Source organism: Taudactylus pleione, unplaced genomic scaffold, assembly GCF_031769625.1.
Source record: "Taudactylus pleione unplaced genomic scaffold, aTauple2 ptg000345l, whole genome shotgun sequence".
Classification (NCBI taxonomy): Eukaryota; Metazoa; Chordata; class Amphibia; order Anura; family Myobatrachidae; genus Taudactylus; species Taudactylus pleione.
In genome coordinates this window covers 2,842,501-2,866,600 of record NW_028284746.1, presented here as the reverse complement: position 1 = coordinate 2,866,600, position 24,100 = coordinate 2,842,501, and the positions used below count along the sequence as shown (strand labels likewise).

Here is a 24,100-nt window from a genome sequence, read left to right as displayed (position 1 = left end):
CAATTATCGGGACGATCCGCCCGATATCGGCGGATCGCCGCGATAATTGTAGCGTGTGGGGGGGGCGACCGAGGGTTAACTATTGCTCGGTCGGGCATGCTGGATTGTCCAGCATGCCCGTCCGATGCGATATTTAGCGGGTAAACTGTCGGCCGCATCGGGCAGTGTAAGCCCAGTGCAGCCGACAGACAGACATTTCCTGTGTTCCTTCCTACGGAAGGAACAGGGAAATGTCTCCGCCCCCGGGGGCGGAGCGCGGATGTCGGGCTATACACTGTGAGATTTCTCTCACAGTGTATGCCGGCGACTTCTGCGGCTGGCAGGCTGCCAGATAAAATGTCTGTCGGTCTGACAGACATTTTATCTGGTAGTGTATGCCCAGCATAAAACGTATTTTTGTAACCTTTCTCCATCACACACCAATATTTCATTAAGAGGCGCCTTCCATTTGCTCAATTCTGCGGCGTACCGGAATTTACATTTACTTGGGACCTATTTATTAACAGTTATTTATATAGCGCACACATATTCTGCAGCGCTTTACAGATATTTAGCCATTCAAATTAGTCCCTGCCCCAGTGGAGCTTACAATCTACGTTCCCTACCACATGCTCAATTAACCTACCTGTATATGTTTTTCAGTGTGGGAGGAAACCAGAGCACCTGGAGGAAACCCATGCAAGCACGGGGAAGATATACAAAAGCCACAGTTAGAGCCATAGTGGAAATTTAACCCACGACCTCAGTGCTGTGAGGCAGTAATGCTAATCATTATTATCATAATTTATTTAAATGGCCCCACAAGTGTTCCGCAGCACCTTACAAAGTACATAAACAAATAAGTAACCAGTGACTTACAATACAATACACGGACAAGGATAATAAACATTGCTATAGTAGCGACCTTTACACCCACATAAGCAGCCAAGTGTTAGTTGCCCTAGTGGGGAGTAAGAGATAAATGAAAATACAGTAGGGAGAAGCACAAGAGGGTAAAGGGCCCTGCTCAAAAGAGCTTACATTTTTAATTTGGAGGGGCAGACAAACAGGAGTGACACAAATGGGGTAGGCGGGGAAGAAGGAAGATGTAGCAGCAAGTTAGGATGACAGCTAGAAGGCTTTAATGAAGTAGTGGGTCTTAAAAGCTTGTTTGAATGATTGTAGAGAGGTGCACAGTCTGATGGGGAGAGGGAGGGAGTTCCAAAGGTGGGGAGCAGTGCGGGCAAAATCTTGGAGGCAGGAGTGGGAGGAAGTAATCAATTGGCATGAAAGGTGGCGTGTATGAAGTGACTGAAGAGGGCGGACAGAAGAGTGAAGGGAGATGACATCAGAGACGTAAATGGGAAAGGAATGGGTGAGGGCTTTGTAAGTGAGTGTGAGAACATTGAATTGGGTTCTGAAAGGGAAGGGGAGCCAGTGGAGGCAGATGTAGAGCGTTTGGAGAGGAAGATGAGCCGAGCAGCAGCATTGAGCACAGACTGGAGAGAAGAGAGATGGGATTTGGGGAGGCTAGATAGGAGGAGGTTACAGTAGTCTAATCTGGAAATGACTAGTGAATGTATGAGGGTTTTGGTGGCGTCCTGGTTGAGAAAGGGTCTGATCTTGGAAATATTCTTGAAATGGAAACAACAGGACTGTAAGAGGTTCTGAATATGTGGTTTGAAGGAGAGGGAAGAGTCCAGGATGACTCCAGAACAACGCACTTTGGGACTAGATGAGATGGTTATGCCATCTATTGATAAGGAAATAGTGGGAAATGAGGTTATGTGGGAGGGTGGGAAGACGATCAGCTCAGTCTTAGACATATTAAGTTTGAGAAATCGCTGGGACATCCAGGAAGAGATAGCAGAGACAGTTGGAGATACAAGTATTACACAGTCTGTTCTTTAAAAGGCACACAGTAACAGTTGGCAGAGGGTCTTTCACTGCTTACAGCAATGGCCAGGGGGTTCTGGTTGAAAGATCAACAGTAAAAAAGTTGACAAGCAATAGGTTGACACCAGATGGTTGACATGGACAAAAGGGGTCGATAGGGTCAAAAGGTCGACATTGGAATGGTCGTCACAAAAAATGCTCAACACTTTTTTTCCAGGGTTAGGGCTGGGGTTAGGCACTAGGAGGGACAGTTAGGGTTAGGCACTAAGGGGTGAGTTAAGGTGAAGATTAGCGTTAGAATACAAAACATGTGTCGACCTTTTGTACCTGTTGACCTAGAAATCGTTTTGTCCCTTTCGACCTATTGACCGTCTACCATTTGGTATCTATCTAGACATTGTCTACCGTTTTACTGTCAATCTAATGAACCACACCCCAGCCAGGATGCTCTATACTGTACCTTACAACTCCGTTGCTGTTTGGGCTGGAGGAGGACTGCCCAGGAGAATGCAGAGTGCTGTAGAAAATGCTGTCTCCCATGGGAAAAAAGAGTTCTTGAGACACTTCATGACTTATTACATAAGTACATGTAGTGAGGTGAAAAAAAATATCATGACAGGTCTACTTTAAAGTGAAAAGAAACCCCCAGACACATAACATGACCGTTACAACCCATTTTTTATGCATAATGATCCTGGTATGTTTTTGTTTGTAATACGGCTAGTTTTGTGGGAATGGTACGTGACACTGGCAGTCTAATGCTTGGTGGGATTTGTGAAAGACGACATATTTAAGTTTAGCCCATTACATTTACAAAGGGAAGCATAGGATGAAAGTGGAGTGCCCCTCGTAGCCACAGAACGTGAGCAAGTACCCCCGTAGTCACAGAGAGCGATGTGCCCACGTAGTCACAGAATGTAAGCAAGAACCCCCGTAGTTACAGAAAGAGAGCGTAGTACCCCCGTAGTCACAGAATGAAAGCGGATTACCCCTGTAGCCACAGAATAAAAGCGAAATGCCCCCATAGCCACAGAGTAAAAGCGAAATGCCCCCATAGCCACAGAGTAAAAGCGGAATGCCCCCATAGCCACAGCATAAAAGCGGAATGCCCCCATAGCCACAGCATAAAAGCGGAATGCCCCCATAGCCACAGAATAAAAGCGAAATGCCCCCATAGCCACAGAGTAAAAGCGGAGTGCCCACATAGCCATAGAATAAAAGCGGAATGCCCCCATAGCCACAGAATAAAAAGCGGAATGCCCACATAGCCACAGAATAAAAGCGGAATGCCCCCATAGCCACAGCATAAAAGCGGAATGCCCCCATAGCCACAGAATAAAAGCGAAATGCCCCCATAGCCACAGCATAAAAGCGGAATGCCCCCATAGCCACAGAATAAAAGCGAAATGCCCCCATAGCCACAGAGTAAAAGCGGAGTGCCCACATAGCCATAGAATAAAAGCGGAATGCCCCCATAGCCACAGAATAAAAGCGGAATGCCCCCATAGCCACAGAATAAAAGCGAAATGCCCCCATAGCCACAGAGTAAAAGCGGAGTGCCCACATAGCCATAGAATAAAAGCGGAATGCCCCCATAGCCACAGAATAAAAGCGGAATGCCCACATAGCCACAGAATAAAAGCGGAATGCCCCCATAGCCACAGAATAAAAGCGAAATGCCCCCATAGCCACAGAATAAAAGCGGAATGCCCACATAGCCACAGAATAAAAGCGGAATGCCCCCATAGCCACAGAATAAAAGCGGAATGCCCACATAGCCATAGAATAAAAGCGGAGTGCCCCAGATTGCTCCTGTGGATAATGAAATAAGTACAGCACATAAAAGTGCACAGCTTAGTAAATATCCCCAATAGCTTCTCTCCCACCTTCTGAACTCTTTATCTGCCTCTGCTATGAAAGCCTACAGCTACTGTAAAATTATTAAAATCAAAATTATTTACACAATGTAAAATAAATTATTATATGAAAAACAGTCACTGAAGTCAGAGCTGACTGGTACACCGGAAGCTCACTGGTATTGTACAATTATGCTGAATGGCTTTGGAATATATGCATACCTCCCAACTGCCCTATTTTTGTCGGGAAAATCCCACTTTGTGGCCGCAGTATCCTGTGCTGGGGGCTGTGAGGCCCCCTCCCACCCTCTGCTCTGCCTAGCAGAGCAAGCAGTGAATAGGTGCCGTGTGCATGGCGTAAATTAATTGAAGAAATGGACAGGGGGCATGCCCATGAACTCCTGGAGAGCTGGGCATGCCCCCAGTGTGATGAAACAGGGAGACGTGGCTCAAGGGCAAGAAATTTCCTGCGGGACCATGCCCATGTTGCAAGGGCACACCCCTTTTTTCCAGGCAAAGGTCCCTACTTCACTTTCAAGAATGTTGGGAGGTATGTTACATGTACTGTGTGTATGAGATATTACTGAAGATACATATTAGGCAATTAAAAGATACATTTATATCTTCACTGTGATGGTGGGGTTTCCATAGTATATACAGCATTGGTAGTGTAACTTTAGCGTGTTTAAAAGGTTTTTATTTAAGTATTGAAGGACTAAAGTAGGTGTGGTCTGAATAGCACAAATTAAAGTGTAGATGTGATTTAAGGTGCGTGCACACGGTACGATATTTATGAACGATAATGATATTGTTCAATGATAAATCGTTAATTTTTATGCGGCGAACGACTAACGATGCGCGTTCCTGCACGGACGATAACGATATCTATGGTCGTCCGTACATGCAGGAAAAAATTGGACGATTTCATCATGTTTTGCATGTTAGTAGATGTGGCAGGATGACTTCACTGAAAGATATCTATCATTGATATCTGTCAGTGTGTACACCCAGAATCGTTTATCCTGCACTACAGAAAAGTTCAAGGGAAATCATTCAGCGATATCGTTCGTTGTGCAGATCGTACTGTGTGTACCAAGCTTAAGATGCAATATTCAGCAATTGGTAGAAATTATAATTTCATATTGTGTCAATAAGTATCGCTTGACCTTGAACTTTTTGTCATGTTCCTCAAATCATTCCTGAACAATGTTTGCAGAGTGGCAGGGCGCATTATCCTGCTGAAAGAGGCCAGTGCCATCATGGAATACCGTTGTCATGAAGGAGTATACTTGGTCTGCAACAATGTTTAGGTAGGTGGTACGTGTCAAAGTAACATCCACATGAATGCCAGGACCCAAGGTTTCCCAGGGCCTTTGCTGGCTTGCTTGCATCATGGTGCCCTCTTTGCAATGTAAACGAAGCACATGCACCCGGCCATCCAAATAATGTAAAAGACCAAGAATATAAATACAAATTTTTTTTTAATAATTATATATATATATATATATATATATATATCTCTCTAAGTGAGCCGGCATATAGCGGTATGCCATACTGCCACTTCAGCCTGTGTCTGAACTCCCGCTTTAGTAGTCGGCGCTGGGAGCTAAAGAGTAGCAGCTGGCGATGTGATCTCTCAGCAGTGCTGGCTTGACCAAGCATCGGGAGACGGGTCCCGATGCCAGAACAGATGCGGCCATAGTAGAAACCCTGCACCGGTCATGAACCATTAAGGGACCGGCAGCCAATAAAAAAGAAACACCAGTAGTGGCTCTTTAAATTTGGTGCCAGTTGCTAGCCAATCACAGCTTGTTGATCGTCAGCCAATCAGGAGCAGCCACGCGGCTGCATCTGATTGGCTGCTGGTAAATGCTGTGATTGTTACACAGCCGGCGCCAAGTCCAAAGCCTGGAGGGAGGATGCTGAGCCACATGCGGAGCCCCGCTGACAGCTGGGGGGGCAGGAGGAGGAGAAGCTGGACTCTGCCAGCGCCAACTCTGGATGTTGAATGAGAGGTGCAGGGAGTGGTTGAGGGAAGCAGCCTGCAGGTAGTGGGAGAGGGAAGCAGCCTGCAGGTAGTGGTTGAGGGAAGCAGCCTGCAGGTAGTGGTTGAGGGAAGCAGCCTGCAGGTAGTGGGAGAGGGAAGCAGCCTGCAGGTAGTGGGAGAGGGAAGCAGCCTGCAGGTAGTGGGAGAGGGAAGCAGCCTGCAGGTAGTGGGAGAGGGAAGCAGCCTGCAGGTAGTGGGAGAGGGAAGCAGCCTGCAGGTAGTGGGAGAGGGAAGCAGCCTGCAGGTAGTGGGAGAGGGAAGCAGCCTGCAGGTAGTGGGAGAGGGAAGCAGCCTGCAGGTAGTGGGAGAGGGAAGCAGCCTGCAGGTAGTGGGAGAGGGAAGCAGCCTGCAGGTAGTGGGAGAGGGAAGCAGCCTGCAGGTAGTGGGAGAGGGAAGCAGCCTGCAGGTAGTGGGAGAGGGAAGCAGCCTGCAGGTAGTGGGAGAGGGAAGCAGCCTGCAGGTAGTGGGAGAGGGAAGCAGCCTGCAGGTAGTGGGAGAGGGAAGCAGCCTGCAGGTAGTGGGAGAGGGAAGCAGCCTGCAGGTAGTGGGAGAGGGAAGCAGCCTGCAGGTAGTGGGAGAGGGAAGCAGCCTGCAGGTAGTGGGAGAGGGAAGCAGCCTGCAGGTAGTGGGAGAGGGAAGCAGCCTGCAGGTAGTGGGAGAGGGAAGCAGCCTGCAGGTAGTGGGAGAGGGAAGCAGCCTGCAGGTAGTGGGAGAGGGAAGCAGCCTGCAGGTAGTGGGAGAGGGAAGCAGCCTGCAGGTAGTGGGAGAGGGAAGCAGCCTGCAGGTAGTGGGAGAGGGAAGCAGCCTGCAGGTAGTGGGAGAGGGAAGCAGCCTGCAGGTAGTGGGAGAGGGAAGCAGCCTGCAGGTAGTGGGAGAGGGAAGCAGCCTGCAGGTAGTGGGAGAGGGAAGCAGCCTGCAGGTAGTGGGAGAGGGAAGCAGCCTGCAGGTAGTGGGAGAGGGAAGCAGCCTGCAGGTAGTGGGAGAGGGAAGCAGCCTGCAGGTAGTGGGAGAGGGAAGCAGCCTGCAGGTAGTGGGAGAGGGAAGCAGCCTGCAGGTAGTGGGAGAGGGAAGCAGCCTGCAGGTAGTGGGAGAGGGAAGCAGCCTGCAGGTAGTGGGAGAGGGAAGCAGCCTGCAGGTAGTGGGAGAGGGAAGCAGCCTGCAGGTAGTGGGAGAGGGAAGCAGCCTGCAGGTAGTGGGAGAGGGAAGCAGCCTGCAGGTAGTGGGAGAGGGAAGCAGCCTGCAGGTAGTGGGAGAGGGAAGCAGCTTCAACTAAAATTTCTACACCCCCACTTCAAAATTACCATTTTGAGCACTGATCCTAATAGAAACAAACAAGAGGAAAGACATGGGAGAAACCGATTCCATTACTGTTAGGACTGTAAAGGCTGCAAAAACAAAGAAAACAATAACAACTGATGTCATCTCCAATCAATGAAACAATACAAAATAAAAATACACCTATCCCGTAACACAAAGGGAACCATTTACCTCCTGGAATGTGCATTAGGACATCAGTATATAGGACAAACAAAAATAAAATCTAGAATTGCTGAGCTCATCTACAATATCAGGAAAGGGTTAACTACCCACAGCGCCTTTCAACATTTCTCCAAAGTCCGTAACAGGGACCCCAAAGATCTGAAATTCGTAGCAATTAAAAAAATAACACCAGACTGGAGAGCGGGAGATATAACCGCCGCTTTAAGAAAACCGAGGGGATCTACAGTATGAGATCCTCCAATCCACATGGGCTATATATGATATTGAGCGTAACGCTTTTCTGGAATATAAGCAGCATAGCAGTGATAAAATACATATTTTTTTTATTGCATTCATTTTACCCATTTAACCTCATCACATACTATTAGTAGTTACATTACAAATACATTACAACTATTGCTTTGAAAACCATATGATTTTTCTTTTCTTTCTTTAAATTTAATGTCAAGCTAAATGCCATTTTTATACAAAACAAATATTTACAGAAATAAAAAATTGCCCCTTAGAATAAAATAGCCACCCAATGCCAATACCAGCATCCTTGGCCAAGTACACAGCTGTACAAAACGTGTTGAAAGCTGCCAGACTAGTGCCAGAGCAGATGGCAGGGAGAGAAGGACCCACTGGAGCAAGACGCAGCCACAGAGGAATGGAGCAAGGATAGAGCCAGTTAGACTCACCAAGTCTGTATCACTGCTTCCAGCATTATACCCAGTTGCCGGTCTCCCTGGCTCAATTATGTCATAAAAAAGGTCATTTTTGTTGCAATCAAGAGTAACATTTTAACTCTTCTCTGTTTCACATGGTTTTCCTGCCACGTCATTTATTACATACCTATAGCACTCGTCTTTTTGTTACAATGTATACATGCCCAATGAAATGCTGTCATGGGATATATGACATTATGGGGTCTATGTAATAAGACTTGGAGAGAGATAAAGTACCACCCAATCAGCTCGTAACTGTCATTATTCAAACACAGCCTGTAAAGTGACAGTTAGGAGCAGATTGGTTGGTACTTTATCGCCATCCACTTTATTTCTATCCAAGGCTTAGTACATAGACCCCTAAGTACTTCAAGGTTATGTTCTCCAATATGTAATGGTTGCAGTATTGCCTTAAGTTAATATTGATGAACTCTTTAATATACGTAAACACAGTATTTTATCATTCATATAAAAAAATGTAAATAAGTATCCAAAATGACACATTTATAACTGCAGATCAAGTCATTGCTAGAAACAAAGCCTGCAAAATTACGATCTATTCATTATTGGCAAACAAACTGTTTATAAACAAAAAAATATTATAAACCTATTTTGTTCATTAAAACTGAAAACTAAAATTACTATGAAACGGAAGTACAGTAAGAACAGTAGTCCTGAAACAAGACGGGAAATCATCGCAGCACATGAAAAGCCATTATCACGTGTAAACATGAAACACGGCTGTGTAATTGCCATGTTTTTCCTGGCTTTCATATTAAAATGATGTTTTTAGCTTTGCTGTATTAGGAAGCAGGAGGATACTTAGAAACAAAACAAGCAGAGCATTTTACATTAAGTACATGGTAGGCACAAACACAACAAATTATAACACCAAACACTGTTTCTTTGCCTGTGGATATAGCACAGTAATTATCATAAATGTAGAGTATTAGTGCCTCTGAGAAAATGTATTGTTTAGTATCCCTGTGTCTCTCGTCGTATTCCACTTCAAAGGTCTGATGCCTAATTCTCTTCACCAATTTCCATCTGACCAGTTTGATGATCTAAGGATTTTTCAAAGCTACACGAGGGAGTAGATGTACTAAGCCTTGGAGAGAGATAAAGTCCCAACCAATCAGCCAGTGATCGCGACAAAATATGTGGGTCCCAGGGAGCCACCACTTTAAAAAAAATGGGGTCCTACCTGACCATTTCTGGGTCCCATCATAATTTATGCTTTAGAGCTCCCCATATTCCACCACACATCCCCACATACCATTAGAATGCCCCAACATCAGACCTTCCCACATGCCTCTTACTGTAAATGCACGTTTAATGCCTCCGTGATCCTACCTGTGATAGGACTTGTCTGCACACAAAACTCATAGTGAATAAGGCATTAGGTAATTTATCAAAGAATATGTGCAGTACATTCCAGAAAACAACCGTTTTCGGAGGGGGTACATAAATATTAAGAACTACCTATCAGGATGTATGTACAGGGGAGCACAGCAGATATTCAAGATATCTGCTGCAATCATCTAGTCTTCATGTTAGGGCAGACAGGACGCCTTTTAGTAAAAGACACCTCAGCAAATAAGGGGCGTGTCCTTGATATGTGCCCCATTTTCATCACTGTAGGGGGCGTGCCCAGCACGCACGGAGATGCTGGGCTGCCCCCAAACATTCTCTGCAGTGTGAACAAGTGCCGCGCCATGCCAGGTACTGTGGCCCGTGGGTGGGGACAGCTGTTTTAGCTTTTCACTGTATAGCGTCCCTTATTCACATTACATCATAGCAGTGCCTAGCGTTCCCATCTAGCGTGCCGGATTTCAAAAGAGCAGCATGTGCCCTGCCCCTTTTGGCGGCGCCCCGCTAAAAAAGCCTGTGGGTGCAACTGCGGCCTGCGGGTGGGAAAAACGGCGGTGTAGCGATCACCACCGGTGAATAGATACTGGACGGATGTGCCCGGTATATATTCACAAAGAAAAAAAGATTGAGGGCAGCCCGGCATGTCTGTAAGTGCCGGGCACACCACCAAGAGCGATGAATAGGCGGTGCGTCTTAAAATAAAACCCCTTTTTGGGCGCGAACATAAGAGTGCCCTTTCTCTAGGTCCGGCGCCAGGCGAGTGAACATTAAGTGTCATTATACAATATGCCACGCAGTAATGCCCCCTTACACATTATGCCACGCAATAAAAATATATTCCAGCAGATAGAAAGCGCTCTCCATATAATTGCAAGTGGGTCTCCAGTGTCAAAGGGAAGAATTGATTGCATGCAAAAGGTCCTCAGCAGTATTAAAATAAGCAGAATAATCTTGCATGCATGAAATCCCCAGCAGCATTAAGGCGGGTATCCACTACTAGACATACAAACGAGGGCACGATTACGACATTGCAATATTGCTCTCGTTTGTATATCTAGTGATGTACCTAGACTGAATGTTCACTCGTTCAGTCCAGTCCCATCCATCATCCCGGCACATGCTGAACCTGACGGGATCGTCAGGCTGACCAGCATGTATGGGCGATGATAGATGTCGGAAGCGACCAGCGTGCACACGCATCGCTGGTTGCTTCCGACCAAAACATGCCCGATTTGCAAGCGATTGCACGATAAAAACGTCGTTATCGTGCTTGCTAAAATCACCTAGCGGATACCCCCCTTTAGTATAAGCAATGTCTGTTAGGTAAAAAAAAAAAAAAATATAGAGCTGGTTGACTTACTGGTGTCAAGCAGCTAGCTGGTCTTAGAAAGCAGTTAAATCTGTCATTGTGGAGAGTGCAGAGGCCTGAAGATAATATTACAGCACTTGAGAGATTTTTTCGCTGACATTTGAATCTGGCGTTGGCCGCAAGCCAATTGGGGCTCATGGACCGGCAGCTGCTGCCGATTGGCTGCCGGTACGTGATATCCGACTGGCTCTGCTGTCTCTCTCAAGGGCGGCTCAGTGGCTGTCAGGGATTGGCCACAGCACAGCGTGTCCCCGGACATTTTTAAAAAGTGAGTCCCTGGTCCTCTATACCAGGTAAATAATAGGCTATAGTTCCTAGCCGTCATGTTACAGGCTGTGCTTGAAAAATTACAGTTATGAGCTGATTGGTTGGTACTTTATCTCTCTCCAAGGATTATTATTATTATTATTACCATCGTTTATTTATATGGCGCCACAAGTGTTTCGCAGTGCCTTACAAAGTACATAACCAAGAAAGTGACTTACAGTACAATACTACAATACAATGCAGGACAAGGTCATGGATAATATACATTGATACATTGGTGGCCATAGCACCCGCATAAGCAACAAACTGTTAGGTGTCCTAGTGGTGGGTAAGAAGTAGATGAAAATAAAGTAAGGAGAAGCACAAGAGGGTAGAGGGCCCTGCTCGCAAGAGCTTACATTCCCAAGGGGAGGGGCAGACATACAGGCATAATACAGATGGGGAAGACAGGGAGGAGGGAGCATGTAGCAGCAAGTTAGGATGAGAGCTGGAAAGCATTGATGAAGTAGTGGGTCTTGAGAGCCCGTTTGAAGGATTGTAGAGAGGTGGAGAGTTTGATGGGGAGAGGGAGAGAGTTCCAAAAGGTGCAGCACAGGCAAAGTCTTGGAGGCGGGAGTGGGAGGAAGTAATCAGTTGGCAGGAGAGGCGGCGTGTATTAGTTGAATGAAGAGAGCAGACAGGAGAGTGAAGGGAGATGAGGTCAGAGATGTAAATGGGAGAACTTAGGGCCTGATACAGAGCCAGACGGTACTTGCGGGGTGGCTATTCAAATGAACTGTTCGCTCTTTGCGGTCTGTTCACGCCTCTATGTCTGAACGAGCGAACAAAACTTGCGGTCGTTTTTTTGGAAACTACGCCACCTGGCCGCTCGCATCCTACGTCATGTCCGCTATTTATTAGATTAATCGAGTACATCGACCAGCGTATGAACTGCTCGCTATTCTTGTGGTTGGTTTTTCCTACCGCAATCTTGCGAGCAGTTCTGACTATAAAATAACCCAGTGACGTGGTCAATGACGCTGCTGTATTAATTATGCACACCCATTAAACGCCCGTTTTGACCTTTAAGCACGCCTGGGTTCGGATCTCCACTCCCCGTTTTCAAGCACCTTCCAGTGTTACCACCCACATACGCCTCCTCCTGTCACTCAAAATAGCAGGCATTCGCTATTTAGCGAACAAAAGATTTTCGGCCGCACTGACTGGTTCGCGCATGCGTATTACGATCCGTACGCATGCGCAGATGGGCAAACATCGCTCGGAACGAACGGCCGGCCGCTTACGAGTAGCTCTGAATCAGGCCCTTAGTACATAGACCAAAAGATGTTCACTGTACCCAACCACCCCTATCCCATACATCATCTCCCCTGAATCGTATCCTTTGTAACCAGTACTACTCATGCGCAGCAGAGTACATGTCCTAAGTGCAGCTAGTAGCCATGTTCAAATGAGATGACATTTTTTTTTAGTGCTAGGCTTACAGATGTAGCTAGGATTTGCCTCTCATAATATTCGAATATAATTGAGTGGTAGCACATTCTGAATGTTTGTAAATTGTGGTTCTGAACTGTATGAGAATATACATACATTTCATTTGTACCTTAAAAATCACACACAGGTTAGAAGTTCCTAAACAATAAACAGTGCAATAATGAAACGCAAAACACTGCTAATTACAAGGTAAGAGTTATTTATTGATGGTCACTAAACAAAGGACCGAGCTTTGGAGGCAGCTGTGATTCCAGTGATAACACAGAACTCGCGTGAAAATTAAGAAATAAATTACATTAGTTTAAAATACATTTTAGAATAGTTCAGTGCGTATTTACCTATCTGTTTAGGTCTCATTGCAGGGGCGACTATTTATAAGAGACAGGCAACCAGTTTGCTGGCAGAAAACTTTGCCATTTATTTTACTGCATCGTTTGAAACAGCATAATTTTTATATTGGTTATATTGTCAGCAATATGTCCACTATTTTCTACACCACTAAAAGTAATTGGAAACGTTTAATGGGTATAGGCAAACCTTAGCAGTGATACCATCATAAACCGGAATTTAGCCCAACCTACAAATAGCTCATGTGGCATAACATGGCGTGAACAAGTGTTACCATAAGATATTAGAGGTACCCAATGTCATGTAACACATTCAGATTTATTATCAACATTTTTTATATGGCGCTAGTATATTCAGTTGTGCTTTACAATTGGGAACAAAACAATATTGGGTGTTAACACACAGACAGTGAGGTAAGAGGGGGCTGGTCACAATCTGTACACCTAGCTCAACGACACAGGGCCGTATTCAATTTGAGGCGAAAAGTCAGTTTCGGCGAAAAAGTATCGCGGGCGACGTCATTTCGCCAGGTGGAAACTTTTCGCAGTGTTCAATTTCAAAGACTTGTCGCCTATTCGGAAAGTCCATGCAATGTACTCGGCGGAAATGTTTCGCCTATGAATAGCAGGCGGAAAAAAGTGCAGAATTGGGGTTTTGGGGTGCAATGTTGCGGGAACCCCTGTGCAGCCTTAAGACAGTCCTCCATAGGTAAACTGCGTAAAAAAAACCACACACTTAAGAACACCCCAAAATAGTACTTTCGTTTTGGGGGCGAAAAAAAAAACAAAGTTGGGGAAAAAAGTTAAAAACTAGTGAAATAGACTCCAGGAGGTCCCCTAGTATGCCCCAGGTGTTTTTTTGGGGGTGTCAGGCTGATTTCCCCAAATCTGACAGGACTTTCGCCTGTTTCAGTTTCGCCGGGTGCCGTTTTCGCGTCCTTTGAAATTGAATAGGGCCGCAGTCTTATCACTGAAGATGATCATTAATATTTGGGGTGAAAACCCCCACCAGGCAGAGACCAAACTTAGGGTCTGCTGTATGTAGTGGACCACAGACTTTAGTTCTAAAGAGGGTATGTAAGTGATGTAGGCACACCTGGACCAACGGGTCAGTATGTGCTTTCATTATAAAAATATACTTCATTAAATGACATGCTTTCTCCACACATTATGAACATAATTTTCATTTTAAACTGCAGTAAAGATTCCTCAGGGGAGCTGATAGAGTAAGCCTGATATATCCCTAAAGGGACCAATTCTTAGATCTGTGCATTGTTTTATCATTAAAATTACAATTTTATTTCATTATAACTATAACTGTCAGTGAATTATATCTGGAATCAGATGGAACAAATCAATGCTTTCCGAGAAATTCCAAAAAGGGTTACACAATTACAGAAGCAGTGGTAGGAGACAGCCGACAGTCTATCATTCTGACAGCTCCTAGTGCATTATCTTTAACTGAAGTTGCAGCATTTACATAATAGAGCTGTTAAACTTGGAGAGTGCTGGTTAGCGGTAACAATTTCTGTGCTGCCGCCACGCAGAGAGCATCCAATTCAAGTGATGAAAATGACAAATGTCTTTGTCAAGAATTTATTCCCAGGGAATTTGGCACTCTGATTTTCAACAATTGTCAAATGCATATGCTATGATATATACAGGTATATTATATAGATGTAACATCAAGGAATAGAGGGGAGCCAAGTACTGATCTATTGCATTAACCTATAAAAAAATAGAAGATGAATACTCATTAATGTACACTATCTTTAGATAAACATGTAAGTGGATGGCAGCATCCAGCAGTGGCGTAACAAGGGGGGGTGTTTTTGTCGGGTCGAGCAGGGCACGTGCCCTGGGCTCTGCGTCGTACTTTGGGGTGTGTGTGTGTGGGAGAGTGGCCAGGGGCACGTCCAGGTCAGTGCGGTCCGGTGTAGTGTACAAAATGTCCTTCATGACCGACTGCGGACACGCGACCAGTCAATCGCGTGTCCGCGATCCCTGCAGCAGCTGGAGGGCTGGAGCTCACTCCTGAGCTCCGCCTTCTGCAGTGGGTGAAGGAGATGTCATAACATCTCTCCCATGGTGCCCAATGGGAGGAGCAGTAGGACGGCGGCCGCAGGAGCGGGGATTCAGGTTAGTGTTGTCTGTATGTGTGTCAGTCTTTTATGTGTAAAGGGCACTACTACTGGGGGCACTGCAATAATGGGCACTCCTACAGGGCAACTACTGCTTGGGGCACTACTACTGGGGAAATTGCATCAGGGGCACTGCATAATGGCCACTACTACTGGGGGCACTGCATAATGGGAACTACTACAGGGAGCAATGCATAAGGGGCACTACTACTGGGGGCACTGCATCATGGGAACTACTACAGGGAGCAATGCATAAGGGGCACTACTACTGGGGGCATTAAGGTGCATATGAAATTGCTGTTCCCAGAGTGATGAAAAACGGTGGCGTATCATGTTGACATACCTCCAATTTCACGTGACCATGCCCCTTGTGGCATCTGGCCACACACTTTTTTGGCATGCGCACACATTCGGGGTGGAGGCCATTTTTCAACTTGTCCTGGGGGCCAAAGACCCAAGTTACGCCACTGGTCACCAGCAGAGACTCTGCTGCTGCTCATTAGTTAGCTGAATGCATAACATTCTTATTTTTACCACATGATCATACATGCCTATGTCTATCCCATATCCAACATGCACATGTTGCGGTGCCGGGTGCTTGGCCCAACCGTTCCCACGCTTAGGGAGATGGGACAGAGCCAGGAGTGGAGAACCAGCAGCAGGAACCAGGTAAGTATGAGACAGGAGCGTCACAAGGTGAACAGCTGCAGCACTGCAGAGGGAAGGAGCAGAGGAAAGATGGGGACGGGGTCTACAAAATGCGGGAGGGCAGAAAATGACAGTCCCTTCACTAGTGTGTGTACGATGAAAAATTTACATTAAATTCGAAATGTTGAGCTAGAGGGGATTGGGACCTCCGTGTGTTACTGAACTTGAGACTGAGAGTGCCGCCTATCTGTTCTATCTTTCTGTATTGATCCACTAAGGAGAATTTGAGTTTAATAAAGCAGGAGTGCTGAGTACTTGGTAAAGGTTTATATATCTACTTGTTGATGATCATTCAAAGTAGACCTTAAGGGGGAACTGCAGCCTCTTGAACTGAGTGAGAAAAAGATATACTGCTAATATATTATTAATTAGGACATGTCTTATGTATGATTATCATATGCATACTCAATTTATACTGTCCCAGTACTTAATGTAATAGATTCTTACCTTTGCTTTTATCTATAATAGACTTAATACGTATACTGCTGTGGATTAGGTAGAGTATATTTACACTGATGCAAGCCTATTCTATTGCTAATTATCACTCTAAACCCTCCCAGTGTGCATGTGACCAATCAGAGAGAAGAAACTCTGCTATTTAACACTGACAGGAACAGAACACATTACTCCTTGAGAAAGGCCATCCAGGCAGAAACACGTTGGAGTTATCCCACACATCCAAGCATTTGCTGTTTTTATTGTGGCTACCAGTACGAGTGTGCGCTGCAGACTAAGAATATTCAGACTGAATTAATTACCCATTCAACACACGTGACCACCGATCAGGTGATCACATCACGGAGGAGACTATTAGCAACTCTACCATCTAGAGGAACATAGCCGGCAGGGGAAGGAGCGGTGAATCCCAGGGTGAGACAGGTAAGTCACCGGTTACACAGGGGGAGACGCACGGCACGCTACTCAAGTGAGCGGCGGTGCCGGGCAGTCTCCCGTTGGACACAGTGTCATCCCCGGTGTTGCAGGTCGGAGGCGGCTTGGTCATTCAGGCAACCTCCGATACTGACACGGTGAGCGGATCACACTGCAAACCAGGAGGCTACTGCTCCCCAGCATATACACCGTATTCTTGTCCCCGTGAAGATCATCCCGGGCACCATACCTCAGACTGTACTTTTTACCACTTCTTGCTGCCACTACAGCGGGACGCCGCTTTCTGACTAAAAGATTGACATCAAGCATCCAGATTCATTTGGGATCGTGCACGCCAGTGCACCTTATCACTTTTAGTAATATCACCCCTTGGCCTGATATTCACTATCCATTTACCATATCCTGACACATATATCCTATGGTCCTTGAATAGTCAATGCTGATTTGTTTTCATTCCTAACTGATCTGGTAGGATATTGTTTGTTTGTGTGCATGTGCAGGTTTTCCACTCTATATGGTTTAGCCAACTTTGAAAATAAATCATTTTTTATTACATAATATCCACATTGTCTACTAAGTATTTGTTACATATTGTCTTATCATATCATACGTGCTAAACATAGATTAACTCCATACTTGGTTCATAGATACCGCACATTAGTAATGTTTGCTAGCTGAGCGCAGTATATCTTTATCTCTGTCAATACTTAAGGATCTGGTCAGATATCCTATACAGCAGCTCGCTTGCATCCTATGCCCTCTAGAAATCTTGGTGCGCTAGTATCCATTTGTTTTCTTCATAATCTTGAACTGAGTGACCCGGCAATCCAACCCAGGTAACTTGCAGGGTTTTACCTGGGAACAACCCGTGAAACCTTGCAATGTAAACGGGAACCCCGGGTCATTAGACCCGGGTCCCGTTTACAGCATGGGGACTTCCGGGTTTCTCGGCGCTCGGAGATTATATCATCTCCAAGCGCCGCGAGAAGTGTCCCACTGCACCAGTGTGCATGGCGCCGCAGTAGAAAAGGTCTGTCCTGGGACTAACCTGTTTTGGAACTGTGGCCCTGAGTCAGAGCCGGACGCCCCTGACAGAGTGCTCGCTCTGAATCAGGGCCGGGCTATTTATTTTTTAGAGCGGCCTCCTGGCCGCTCGCATAGCTGTGGGTGACCACCCACAGCTATAGCGTGCGTCCAGGAAGATGGTCGCGATGGTCAAGACCATCGTGACCATCAGGCTTGTGACGAGACCATTGTGGTAGGGTCTCGTTGCCACAAGCCCAGAGAGATTTCGGCTCAAGCAGAGCCGAAATCTCTCCCACTGACATCACTCGTGATGTCAGTGGGGCCGGCCCCAAATGGAGGCGTTCACATGGGAACGCCTCCGTTTGGGCAGCCACTCCCCCGGCCCGCCCACCAAAGGGGGCATGCTGTCGCTCAACATCGACAGCACGCCCCCTTTGGTACGAGACCCGGAGCGCCGGCTTGCCCGTCGCTATCCGGGTCTCGCGCATGCGCACGACAGAGCCGGCTCCGTCGTGCGCATGTGCTCTGGGCCACCATCGACCCGGTTGCGAGCACCCAGCGATTGCGACCGGGTCTGAATCAGGCCCCGTGTTCCAAATCTCGGGCCAGACCCAGGATTTAGGTATAAAAGCAGTATAAGGTCACCTATCTTTTTCATATTATAACACACACACACACTTCTATTTGTGAATAGAAAAGACACACATAGATTATGGTTCATTACTGCACTATACTGTAAGCATTGAGGCAGTCCATTTTCATCTAACACAGGCTCTCAGGTTAATTAGTTATTTCATTAAACTTAATGATTTCCAATCAATTGTTGTTATCACTGATGAATACAGGAGTAGCTGGCAGCCCATTGCATTACGGGCGTTAAGCAGAGCTAGGGGCAAAAAAAATGGGGGAAGAGGAACAAGGAGCGATATGTTCCTTGCCAATACCATGTTGCACTGCAGGTGGGGCAGATTTAAAATATGCAGATATTTAAAGGGCCTATTTATCAAGACCAGTGGTTTCAACATTGCTATGTACGAATAGCCTAATTCAGGAGATTTCACAGAAAATCTCTTGCAAAAGGAATTAGTGCTGCAAATCACTGTCCTCATTATTATAAATGGAGAATGGTCTGATCCCTATGTATCAAACTCTAAAAGGCTTGGTCCAGTTGGTTTACGCCATCCCCGGATGGCGTAAACCGATTTATGCCTATGCTGGCATATTTTCAGGAAAGGGATTTTATGGGGCCCTTATTAATTTTTTGGCTAGGGCCCCACAAACTTTAGGGCTACCTGCGTAGGTAAGATCGGAGGGATCCCGGGATTTAGGGAAAAAAACGGTGGGATTTTCAAAATTAAAATGTGCAGTTTGGTGTGGCTTGTTTTCAGCCCGGGGGCATAGTTGAGCACTAGTTCTGCTGGCTCAGGCGCTCCCCCCAGGCCTCCTACGGCTGTGCGGCTAGGTGCGACATAATAAAGGTCACGCTGAGAAGTCGCACACCCGCCTGCCCCCTTGTATGGCCACACCCGCCCTGGAGTCTGTGTGCTGTGAGCGGCCAGCATTGATTAATTAATCCCGTGTTTCCGGGGATTGAGAGATTTTTTCAATCCTGAATCCCGGGATTGAAAAGATGAGCCAATACCTGTGCGATCATTTCCTCCTCTCCTGCAGCTCTTATTATGGCCCGTATTCAATTTGAGGTGAAAAGCCGTTTTCTCGTGTTTTTGGCGGAAACTTTTCGCCGATGACGACATTTCGCCAGGCGGAAAAGTATCGCCGTTTTAAATTTGAAAGACTTTCCGCCTAAATGCAATGTTATAGGCGGAAAAGTTTCGCCTATGAATAGCAGGCGGAAAAAAGTGCAGAATTGAGGTTTTGGGGTGCAATGTTGCGGGAACCCCCGTGCAGCCTTCAGACAGTCCCCCAAAGGTACACTGCGTCAAAAAATTTAAAAACAACCACTTAAGAACACCCCAAAATATCATTTTGAATTTGGGGGGGGGGTGGGTTCGAAAAAAAAAAATGTTGGGGAACAAAGTTAAAGACTAGCGAACTTGACTCTGGGGGGGTCCCCAAGTATGCCCCAGGTGTTTTTTTCATTGCAGGGGCTTGCGGCAGGTGGATTTTTCATGATTTTTTCAACTTAACTTTAGCAACTTTAAAATATGCTGGCCCCCATTTTCAAGGACCCCAAATTTGCTGGGATAAGTTATTTTCTGCAAAAAAAACCTCCAGAATACTATTCTGCACCACTTATACAAAAACGCTATTTAGCAGCTATTCAGGTCGTTTGAAAACAACAAATACCTTCAAGCAAGCCAAATCGGGGGGTACCATAGCTAACCCCCATGTCAGAGCATCTTTTGGGGGGTGTCAGGCTGACAAATCTGACAGGACTTTCCGCTTAAGTTTCGCCGGGGTCCCGTTTTCACCTACTTTCAAATTGAATACGGCGATACGTGCGCGATACTTTTCCGCCTGCAAAACAGGCAAAGTAGGCAAAAAGTCCTAGGAGGCGAAAAAGTATTGCGGGTCCGCTTAAATTGAATACGGCTCTATGTCTCATACTTGGCAGGTTCTTATCATGCATTATGAAATGTGACAACCATACTGATACGCTCTTACACCTGCTCTTAACGCTGCACTGATTGGTGGATATGTCGGTTGCTCCACTTGTTTGTGAAATTCTGATTTGGATAAGGATAAACAGTATTTTTTTTTTACAAAGTGTGATTTTATTATTTATTTTATACCCAGTGATGTAACGAGGGTGGGGCAAGTGCCCTGGCTTCTGGCATGCAAGGGGCACTGATGTACAGGCAGGGTCTTTTACCTTTCTTAGAGGTTCGGCGAAGGCCGTGGTGGCAGATCCAGAAGGGTGCAAATGCAGAAAGCGGTCACGCAAATCCTAGATCTTGACCAACATTTGACAAGAGTATTAAAAAAAGCATCTAAAATTAATTTCACACTTTGAAAAACCCTACAGCTTCTGAGGGACTCAGCGGCCGCCCTGCTCCCCCAACCATTCGCTTATAATTTCCATTCCACAACAGTGTTTGTGCACGTTAGTTATCGCTGTCATATTGATGTTTAGGCTTGCACTCACGCTTCACTAATTTGTGTTTCCAGTTAATTTAAGAATTTGAAACAACATTTTTTTATGTGCTCTGGGCACCATCAACGCTAGTTACATCTCTGTTCAGAGCACAATACAGGAAGATGAGCAGCTGGATTGAGGAGGACCAGAGAGGAGGAGATTGCAGTGGTCCAGTTGGGAAATGATAAGGACATGAAAAAGATTTGGTCGCCTCCAGCGGGAGGAAGGGTCTGATCCTGGAGACGTTATGGCAGGATTGGAAGAGATTATGAATGTGTGGGGTGAGGGATTATAATATGGTCTTTTTAGGATCTCCTTTTCTTCCATGATGACTTGTGAGACAGGCTACCTGGATTCAGAAGTGGAGTTATGTAAAGAACAGAGCGTGTCTAAATTATAGGTTCTGCCCTGGACAAATGCATGAACACGAGAAATGCACAGTGCACAAGGTGCCATAACAAATAGCATAACAAAGCAATAAATAGCTTGATGCGGTGTGGTACAAAATGGCAACATGTTCTGAATGTCGACATTCAGAATATTGACATGTCAGATGTCAACCATCGGCATATCATTTTGAGGAGCTTCTAGCCCTGACACTAAAATGGACGGTCGACATTTACAATCAGGGCCGTAGCTAGGGTAGTGCGGCCGGTGCCATCGCACAGGGCACCACAGGTCAGGGGGTGCTGTTTGGACCTGTCAAATTTCTGTTTATTATCATTCTCACTTGTAGCATCCTCTTATTTCATTCCCAGCATTTCCTGGCCTCCCCTATCTCTTCCCTGGCCCTTCCCAATGAGGCCATTCTCCTTTTTTGGGTACATTATGTCCCTTTGAAAAATTAGGGGGACGCCAATGCTCTTTCTGGCACAGGGCACCAAAAAGTCTAGTTACGGCTCTGTTTACAATACCAACAATTTGACTGCATACCGGATGTAGAAAAGAACTGAACATATTACATCTATTAAATACTACACCAGAACTATCCAAAAAGGAAGCTTGGCTTCCAGTTTACAGTTTTCAGCTTACAGTTCATGTCTTCTTAGGGGTGGGTACATGTCAACAGTAATAAGCTAGGTACACCCTGGAGCGATGTCGGGGCGATAAGCTGTTTCGTAACAACATATTGCCTACATGTTTGCGCGCTCCCGTAGTCGCTAGGTTTGATGTGCTGCACATCAAACCTAGCGAGATCGCTAGCGGCCAATGCATTGCTAATGAATGATGTAATGGTCATTCACTAAAGTCGTCCAGTGTGGAAACACAATCACTGTTGACAGGCATTTGTTCCGATGCCAGAACGAATGCCCCTCACTCCAGTGTGTCCCTAGCTATGTCAGCATTCATGTCGACATTCCATGTAGACAGTGATGAAATGCCGACATGTTAGAATGTCGATATATCGTCCCTGGTGGCCCAGCAGTGACGCACCTGCTCCCAAGGGCTGCAGCTAGTCCAATGGGGCTTCCGGGTCACAGCAGTCATGTAACCATCACTTCTGGCTCAGACCTCCGACCCTCTGGCGTTTGGGTGAGTATTTCTTGTCACCCCTAACCCTCCCTCTATTGCATAACTCTAACCTTCACTCCCCCCATGGAGCCTAACCCTAACCCCCTCCCTCCCGCAGTAGCATAACCCTAATGCCAAAATTTAATCTGTCAACATTTTGAGAAAGTTGACACATTGCTTGCCGACATGTTAACAATGTCGGCATCATATCTGTCAACTTATGGCTACATCCTGTTTTCTTCTAATTTAAATAATCATGTAAACGTGTACTACCAAGGAGATAAACAGGACCTCATAGCAGCATGAGGGATGTAAATATCCCAAGACACAGCTAACGTATCTGAGCTATTGAAGCTAATGTTGCATCAGGTAACCTAATGAACTCAAACAATAATCAGCAGTACAACAAGACTCTAATTATCACTGCCACACTAATTTAGATTACAAACCATATTGAATATTTTCATAGTTTGATAAATTGTTTAAAATATGGATCTGCTAATTTCCAAAGGCAATTAGAATAACGAGGCAGCGGTTAGAAGGAAATTATCATTTAAAATAAAACACTCGTAAAGCAGCTGTGGAAAATGTGAGCTACATTGACGTATAATTAATATACTGTATATTCTAATCAAGATTTAAGTGAACAGAAAATCTTCTCATGATGGGTTCATTACGTTCCCCCAAGACCCCCAAAAGCGCTGTAATAGCTTCAAGATTAGACAAATTTGTTCATTTCGGCAAATTATAGAAAAGAACAAAGTTTCATGAAAAATAACAGAATAGTGCTCTCAGCATGTGGCTCCATAAAAATAAGCCGATACATTCATATGTACAATAAATAAGGCTTCCTTCTTTTAATCAAATAAATCATGAACCACTGATTTACTCAGCAGAAACAAATATTCAGTTGAGTGTTTTACTATGATTTGGCTTTTTTAAAAACACAATAAAAAATATATATACTGTAGGATGGTCTGAGACTGTAAAATAAATTATGAAGACAATTAAGAATAGACAAAGCTTTTACATCAAAACCTGCCATTAACTAGTAAAAGCGTAATCAAGATTCTGCTAGTGCCTAACCTTTGGGAATCACCCCTATGGATGTCAATGGATGGTTCCTAGTCCTACATTTGATTGATGAGTTTTCTGACGTCTACATGATTTTGTTCATCTCTAACGTAGATAAGAGAGTCAGTCAGGTCAAAGATGACCAAATTGGGCAGACAATTCTACCTCATGTAGCCCCATTCTGGCAGAGAAAATATATAACTATATCGCTATCTCAATCACCTATAGGAAGGCACTCGTCGGACCTTTAAGAAAAATATCACAGCACTCCGGATCCAGCAAAGATAAAAAGCCATCCTGTAGTAATAAATCAAGCCATATACTTATCCACATGGCATAAGAACAGGTCTGTTCTTATCACATCCCTCCTAGGTCACCATGTGGATAAGTAGATGGCTTGATTATTACTACAGGATGGCTTTATATTTGCTAAATGCATTGAAATGTTTTTCATTGTAATGGGTGTGAAGGCATCCTTTTGTGAGCCCCTGGTGGAGTTATAAAAGGCTATTTTTGTGTTGACTATATATTACATACATACATACATACATACATGCACACATACATGCACACATATACTCACACACAGAAACATACATATATATCCCTGATGAAAAGGCTGCCGGAGACTTGAAACATTGATCATTTAAATATATTTGCTGTTTTAATTTTATGGACCTTTAGTGCAGTTCTTTTCTTGGAGATTATGTGTGTGTATATATATATATATATATATATATATTAGGGATGTGCAGGCTCGGATAGGTTCGAGTTTGCACGTGGAGTTCGGATTTTTCCCTCCAAAAAAACGGAACTCAGAA

At 45.2% G+C, this 24,100-nt stretch overlaps 1 protein-coding gene across 1 annotated transcript in view; it reads right to left on the bottom strand.

Annotated features, from left to right (window-relative positions):
- Nucleotides 1-24,100, bottom strand: part of SREK1IP1 (SREK1 interacting protein 1) — a 99,785-nt gene that overhangs the window by 8,379 nt on the left and 67,306 nt on the right. The window lies entirely within an intron of this gene.